This window comes from Ursus arctos, unplaced genomic scaffold (genome assembly GCF_023065955.2).
Source record: "Ursus arctos isolate Adak ecotype North America unplaced genomic scaffold, UrsArc2.0 scaffold_1, whole genome shotgun sequence".
Lineage (NCBI taxonomy): Eukaryota > Metazoa > Chordata > Mammalia > Carnivora > Ursidae > Ursus > Ursus arctos.
In genome coordinates this window covers 40,097,833-40,104,448 of record NW_026622763.1, presented here as the reverse complement: position 1 = coordinate 40,104,448, position 6,616 = coordinate 40,097,833, and the positions used below count along the sequence as shown (strand labels likewise).

The 6,616-nt window shown below is 46.5% G+C and overlaps 1 pseudogene; it reads right to left on the bottom strand.

Moving 5' to 3' along the window:
* Positions 1-808: 808 nt before the first annotated feature.
* LOC113248382 (keratin, type I cytoskeletal 18-like) lies at positions 809-2,000 on the bottom strand (annotated as a pseudogene).
* Between the last annotated feature and the right edge of the window lie 4,616 nt (positions 2,001-6,616).

Sequence of the window (6,616 nt, the reverse complement as noted above, 5' to 3'; positions counted from 1 at the left end):
CTGTGCTCTTCCTTAAATGCTTCTGTGGCAAAATCTATTTTATTCTTGGAGGCCTTTGGCTATATTCCTTTAGAAAGCCCTCTCTATGTCATTGAAAAAAAATTTCCATCATTCTGAAATCTTTAAAGGGGAGCATGACTTTGGTTCCTCACTCCTTTACCTAATTCCCCACATTTTAAGATTAATTTCAATCTGCCATCACATGGATAGAAACACTAAAATCTTTCACTCTGCATTTTATGATCTCTGGCATTTTTGCTTAGGATACTCTCAATCCTGCTATATTCAAATGGTTAGCATCGGCAGCAAATATCCCTCTCTCCAATGTAATGACATTTGAACTTGAGTAATTGACAGACCTTTAAAAAAAAAAAAGTTTTCTGGACCCATACCATTGACCTAATAATTTTATTTATAATAAATTGCTCTTTTAGTACAGATATGGTTCTGGCCAGTTTGGGCAGTTTCTTAATTTTAGCAAGCCTATGGTGACTCAATTCTCTTGCACTTTTTCTCCAAACTACCCTGAAACTTCTGTTCATGAGGAGCATTTGTGTGCCATCTTCCTCTTTTCTTTTCTCACAGGTCTTTGATAATTACACCAGTGGTATGACTGACCCCAGGGCGGTTGAAAACTACTGGAGCAAACGTGGGCCTGAGGCCTGTGGTAGGCCTGCTCGTGAGCTAGGTCTATAGATCGTTCAAAACACGCTTTTGCAATTATTGATTGATTGATTGATTGATTTTGTTGACCTCTGAACTTTTTATTGGCCTCCTGCTCCCCAAAGGGTATCCTGCTTCCACTGCCTCAACGCCTCAGAACTTCAGGGTCATTGGTCTCAGACACCATGTCGCCATCCTCGATCCTGCAGGTGGCAGTCTTCTGGATGGTCTGCAAGGAGTTGCTGCTATCCAGAACGCCCCAACACAGAAATGCTCCCCGTTTTCCAGCAGGTGAAAGAGGCGGTGATCTCAGCTTTCAGCCTGACCTTGATTTTCAGCAGGGCCAGGTGCTCCTGCATCTGGCACTGCACCTCTGCCCCGGTCTGGGACAGCTCTGACTCCACATGCAGCAGGATCCGTGGAGCTGCTCTGTCTGCATCGTGTAGCGGGCCTCGCCCTCCCTCAGGCTGTTCTTCAAGCTGGCCTTCAGGTTTCTCAACAAGTCCAGTTGATCTCCCAGAACTGGGCCATATGTCTCAACTCCGTGAGAGTCATCTCAGCTGCCCCTATCTCAGCGGTCTGGGACGTGACCACTGTGGTGCTCTCCTCAGTCTGCTGGGACCAGTACTTATCCAGCTCCTCTCAGTTCCTCTGAGCCAGCTCATCACACTAGGCCCGATGTCTGCTGTGATCTTGAGGTCCTGAGGTTTTGGGGCACCCAACTCCTTGGTCAACCCAGGGTTGGCAGTTCGGTTTGTAGACCCTTTACTTCCTCCTCATGGTTCTTCATGAAGAGCAGCCCCTCCTCGAGAGCCTCGATTTCTGTCTCCAGCTGCAGCCGAGTGGCATTGCTGTCATCAGTGACCTTGCAGAGTCCACGGATGTCGCTCACGGACTGGTGCATGCCCAGCTCCGTCTCACACTTGACTCTGAAGTCATCGTCGTCAGCAGCAAGATGGCCACTGTCCACAGAATTTGCAAAGATCTGAGCCCTTAGCTCTCAATGGTGTTGAAGTAATGCTCCTCGTCTCTGACCTTCTCTAAGTGTTCCCGGAAATGATCTCCTGTCTCTGATTATCAGCCTCCAGGCTCCTCACTCTCTCCTACTTGGAGAGAAGTCTTGCATGGTCTCTTCCTTCCCTGGATGCCCCCTATGCCTGCCAGACCCCAGCTATCCCGGTGGCCAGGCCCCCATTCTGAGCTTCAGCTCCAGTCTGTGTTCTCATGGGGCCACAGAGACAGCACTAGTTTGGGATTAAGCGATTCCCAGAGAAATTCCTCACTTAAACTACGAAACCTTGGAATCTCTTCACTTCTCTGAAGCTCCTGTTCGCCATCTGCAAAGTGGGCTAATGATCGCTACCACCTCATGATTCTTGTGAAGATTTCATGAAATACTCCATGCAAAAGTAGGTGCAAAAATCTATGTGTAGTCTATATTTTTAGTTGAAGCTCTGCCCACCCTAATTTCGTGTGTTTTTCTTTCAGTCCTGCAACATTTCCTTTGGAAGTTCTCCACTTTTTTCCTTTGGCTCATTTTTCTTGGCTCAAGTTGTCAGTCACTTCAGTCTGAGTAATTAATTAATCAATCAATTACTCATCCATTCTTTCATATTTGGATGAAAATGTTGACATCCTGACAGTTGATGTCGGACTTGCTGGGAGCAGGGAGATTATTTGGGGGTAAGGTGACTCCCAGAGGATGTGTTTTCCAGGAGTCAAGACAACACGAGAAATACTAATTGCTGATACGGAACGGAACAGAATTCAAGAGGAAGGGAAGAGTAGGAAAGTGAGAAAGGAGGATGGGAGAGGGGAAGCCATGAGCAAGATGGTGGGAGGAATAGGAGCCTGCCAGGGGTACAATGAGCAGTGAACAAAATCATGGGTTGGAGGGAGTGGAAAGCAGCGGAAGGTCATACACATAAAATCTGGGATATCGAATATTCTACTGCAGGTTGTCTGGCTGCTATGATATAAATTCTGCTAAATCTTTGGTAAGCTAATCACCCTCTGGAGTAGGCTTTTGGGGAAATCATGGAAAAGGGCTGAGTCCCAAGATGAGATCAAGATGCTGGGACTCAGGGACAGCAAATTCATTGGAAATCAGAGGTGACCAGAATAACCCCCCTGGAGATTCACAGGCATTGTGGAAGGGCTTTGAACATCCACTAGGGGTAGGATGCAGGTTTAAGCTCATCTGATCTATTGGAAGGGGATGGTGACTCCAGTGACATCCAGACAGTCACTTGAAAACATAATAAGCACCCAAAACCAGTCATATCCTCCTCAGACTCGTGTTCCATCTAAAGAAAGCCTATCACCTCATTATTCCTCTGAGTAACCTCAGAACTAGCTATTTTTAAGTGTTTTCTATATTCTTTTCCTCGTCGAGAACTAATTTTCCCTACTGGCTTCTTGCCGTACCTCTTGTTTACTCCCACCAACTTTCTGTTTGCCTCTTTCTTTCCTTCAACCTGAAAACCGTCTTCATTTTCTACCTCCCTTTCTGAAGTTCCACCCCTCACTGCCTTCTTGAATTTCACAGCAGTCCTTTCTGTGGACTCAGCTGTGTGTGTGTGTGTGTGTGTGTGTATGTGTGTGAGCGCGCGCGCATACTTGTTTCTGGCTCTCGTGGCTCACATAACAATACCAGTCTTGCTTTTATCGTGAAAGATTCTTGGATTGTTTATATAATACTCCCTTTTGCTTCACCATATTTGTTAGATTTAGTTTACAGAGAGAGAGAGTGTGTGTGTACACATGAGTGTTTATCTATTGGAGATAACATACTGAAGGATTTCTAGATGAAATTATGCTTGGGATTTGTTCTAAAAGAACCCAGAAGAAGAGAGGAAGAGGGAGAAGTCGGGGGCTGGATGCTATAGATCCCACAAGATTGGCCACATTGTTGAAGCTCTGTGATGAGTGCCTCAGGGTTCAGGAGAATATTCACTCAGCTTTTGCATATGTTTGACGATCTCCATAATAAAAACCTTAACTAAAGATTGTTTATTAAAGATCTGCATGTGGCTTAGTGATCTCTGCAGCCATTTAATTTTTTTCTTTGACTGTATATGACCTCCTCCCCAGCACGTCCCGCATTCTCACCAAGCCATTTCTAAACTCTCTTTTCGTGTTGATTTGTTGGCATGCCTGTTGCCCTTTGGTCTAGGATCTTGTGGAAGGCAGGGGCGACTTCTTCAACACAGAGTGTTGAACTCAACTGAACTGAGCTAAAGAAAACTCTCCGCCGGCGAATGCCCAGCCTCGCACCTGCTGACACAGCCCTCCATCCCTGTCATGGTTTCTGCTGGGCCTGTGAACATAGCACAGGAGCTTCCCCTGAGTGGAACCATGGCACATCCATGCAGGGCTCACTCCTCGGGAGGGAGGGGGAACAGCCCCTCTGGCTTTCTACATCTGCAGCCGTATCACCACAAAGCGCTTTTATTGGCCTGGTCCTTTCCTCTTATACATTCTCTGAGATCATTCCAATTCTTTTCAGATCTGAAGTTCACATTAGACTTCTTACTTCCTATGATGTGGTGATTTGAGTGACTGCAATTTTGGGCCTAAATTCATGCTGGGCTCTTGACTGCAGTCTCCCTTTGAGCAGCCTCTCTTCCCTTGCAAGACATCTTCCAACTAAGAGGGAGAGAATGGCGCCCTTCTTCTCTTCTTCCTTCTTTTGGGTGGTTGGCCCTCCTATCACCCCCCGAGAGGCAAGTCTAGCAATGCTGCCATCCTAGATTCCCATTTCCCTTATCATCTTCCGCTGTTTACTCCCCGCTGCCATCTGGCCCCAATCTTTAGCTATATCCTTAATTCCTATTCTAGGCTCATTTTATACCATCTCTTATAGTTTTCCTGCCCCTATAGTTCTGGCAGCTTCTAGAACAGTCATCCTGGTACTACTGTGTTCTCACTACTCTTGAAATGGCTTATTACAAATCTCAGTGTCCATTTTGTCTTCTTCCTGGTGTGCCCCTGGGAAGGTTACACCGGGTCAGGTGTTAATATGCCTATATGACATCCCTATCAGAAAGGATAGTTTGTGTTTCTCCAACATGACATCAAACCCATTCCACCCACTGTTAATTAATGTTATTTGGTTTGTTGTTTAGAGAATAAACTCCACTTGTTCTAGAAAGAAATAAAGTTGCTGTGACTTCAAAAATAAATCAATTCACCAGTCAAGAAAGAAAGAAAGAAAGAAAGAAAGAAAGAAAGAGTGGCTTAAGGCTTAAGAACTAGTGAAGGTCAGGGGCGCCTGAGTGGCTCAGTTGGTTAAGTGTCTGCCTTTGGCTTAGGTCATGATCCCAGAGTCCTGGGATCCAGCCCTGTGTTGGGCTCCCTGCTCAGCAGGCAGTCTGCTTCTCCTTCTCCCTCTGCCACTCCCCTCATTCCTGCGCTCTCTCTCTCTCTCTCTCTCTCTCAAATAAATAAATAAAATCTTTAAAAAAAAAAAAAAAAGGAAGAACTAGTAAAGGTCAGAGGTAGGACCTTAGTCTCCTAGTCTCAGTCCAGTGTTCCAGCTAGTATCCACCATCCTCTTTATATTCTGCTACTGGCCCCTGGGGAGTTGGGCTGACCTTGAACTTCTGTGCATTTACAAGAACAAGTGTGTCTTGCAACGCTTAGCTTTCTGGACTATTCCCTACAGTGGTCCAGAGGACTGGGAACTGAGCTAAGTCGAAGTGGGGTGGTTAGGACTCACTGTCTTATTGATTCACGCTGGCTCTGACTGAAGTCTCAATATTGTCTCCAACCATTTTCTTATTTCTGAAAAAGAGCCAGACAAGGCAGGGGAGGAGGCAAGATGCATCCGCATGACCGATAGACTTCAGCCAAGTACTTTCAGAGTTCCAGGAGTCAGAGACAGACATGGCCCCAGGTCACACTGCAACCTGTAACACGATGGCCTAGAGTGCTGACCACTTTTTCGGGTCAAGACAAGTGCTGATTGTCGGACAGCGTTATTAATGAGATGTGCAGATGGTGGAGCTGTGACAGCTAAGCTTTGGAGACCAAGGATGTGGTTGTCCTCTACTATCACCTGAAGATACCCTTGGCTATTCACGTGGGAGTATACCAAGAGTGTGTGTGTGTGTGTGTGTGTGTGTGTGTGTGTGTGGTGGAGGGTAGGAGAGCTAGGGCAGGTTTAGCTTGGCAACACTTTCCCTCCTAACCCCACCTCCAATTAAAATCAACATCTAGGGACACCTGGGTGGCTCAGTCGGTTAGGTGTCTGCCTTTGACTCAGGTCATGATCCCAGGGTCCTGAGATTGAGTCCTGCTTGGGCTCCTCATTCAGTGGGGAGCCTGCTTCTCCCTCTGCCTGCTGCTCTCCCTGCTTGTGCTCTCTCTTTCTGTGACAAATAAATAAATAAAAATCTTTATCAAGAAAATAAAATCAACATCTATACCTTAACTACAATGCCCTACGGCATCACGACCTTCCTAGGTTCTAGAGCCTGAACTTTGTGGGAGGCGCTGAGCCAATCTCCTGCTGAAACTATAATTCTACCTTTCATCCTCGATTGCTTTACAGAAGAGAATATGTTTGTAACAAATCTAAGTTTTTCATTTTCCCTCACCAAACCTTCAAAACAAACTTATGTTTTTACGTGGAGAACTGGAAACGACATTTCACGTCAAGCAAAAGCTGGAGCATCTTAGGGCAAACACGGAGAAGACTCAGTCCTCACGCTTGCCCAGCGTACTGGCCCTTGCCCAGCTCGGAGTTTTCCTCTCTCACCTCTGTCCTTCCCAGAGGACTCACCGTGGGCGGAACAGCTCAGGGTCAGCATCCAGGAGAAGAGGGCTTATCCTGGGAGGTGGGGTGGAATACGCGAGCGTTCTGGATTCCCCCCTTCTCCCACAGGATTACCCATGTAAACCTCAGCAGGATACTGAGCTGGACCAAAACGAGGCCCAAGAAGGCACTGGA